Source organism: Rhinolophus ferrumequinum, chromosome 4 (assembly GCF_004115265.2).
Source record: "Rhinolophus ferrumequinum isolate MPI-CBG mRhiFer1 chromosome 4, mRhiFer1_v1.p, whole genome shotgun sequence".
NCBI lineage: Eukaryota > Metazoa > Chordata > Mammalia > Chiroptera > Rhinolophidae > Rhinolophus > Rhinolophus ferrumequinum.
Window position 1 is genome coordinate 5,182,966 of NC_046287.1, and position 1,294 is coordinate 5,184,259.

Consider the following 1,294-nt stretch of genomic DNA (forward strand, 5'->3'; position numbering starts at 1 on the left):
AAGGTAACAGTCACAGGTGCCTGGTAATAGGGCCTGATATGTTTGAGGGCCAGAGGCCTCAAATTATCCTTTATCTTAGGGACATCTGGATGTACTCTACACCACTGGGCCCCTAGAAATTTCACTGGGGTGGCAAGACCTAGAAATCTTTTGAGGTTTGTTTCCCACTCTCTGACATATAAATCCCTTACCAATATGTAAAATAGACACAAGATCCAATCAGAAAAGAGGCAATGAATTCTTAAAATATGATGAGGTTCAGATATGGATCATCAAAAAGAATGGTGTCTAGTACAATTAATATTCACGATTTATGAGGTACCATCCTATAGACTTTTGTTAGAAGCATGTCATAAATTTTGTGAAACTAAATTGTCCTTGGAAAACAAAGTCACCAAAAAAGTAGCCAGAGCAGTGTGAAGAAGAGGTGAGAACGACCCCCGGACCGACTAAAGCTCGCGCGCCGCTGCATCCCCACGTCCAGCGTCTACGGTCCGCCGCCGTCGCCATCATGCCCAAGAGAAAGGCTGAAGGGATGCTAAAGGAGATAAAGCCAAGGTGAAGGACGAACCACAGAGAAGATCCGCAAGGTTATCTGCTAAACCTGCTCCTCCAAAGCCAGAGCCCAAGCCTAAAAAGGCCCCTGCAAAGAAGGGAGAGAAGGTACCCAAAGGGAAAAAGGGGAAGCTGATGCTGGCAAGGACAGGAATAACCCTGCAGAAAATGGAGATGCCAAAACAGACCAGGCACAGAAAGCTGAAGGTGCTGGAGATGCCAAGTGAAGTGTGTGCATTTTTGATAACTGTGTACTTCTGGTGACTGTACAGTTTGAAATACTATTTTTTATCAAGTTTTATAAAAATGCAGAATTTTGTTTTACTTTTTTTTTAAGCTATGTTGTTAGCACACAGAACACTTCATTGTTGTTTTTTGGGAAGGACATATATTACTAATAGAATGTCTCCAAAGCTGGATTGACATGGGGAAAAACACCTTTCCCTTCTAGTTTTGAGAGACTTCCTCTTGGTTCTTAGGAGGAGGGATCCCTTGATGTTGACACACATTAGCCACCTTGGCACAAACACCTTGTGTGGAAAAACTCAAATTCATTTTATGTCCTTATCTCCCTCTTCCTCTCCACTTTAAGCATAGACTTCGTTAAACCCAGAAACCTGTTGGGACCTGACCCAGAAAAATTGGTTATGAGTATGTCAGGCAATCTGGACTTTCTAGTGTCACCATTGAGATGGCATCCCTCAAAAGAGCAGCAGTTCCATTTTTAGATTGTGGACCT

The 1,294-nt window shown here is 42.9% G+C and overlaps 1 pseudogene; it reads left to right on the forward strand.

Moving 5' to 3' along the window:
- The first annotated feature begins 433 nt into the window (after positions 1-433).
- On the forward strand, positions 434-1,033 carry LOC117021049 (non-histone chromosomal protein HMG-17-like; annotated as a pseudogene).
- Positions 1,034-1,294: the final 261 nt, after the last annotated feature.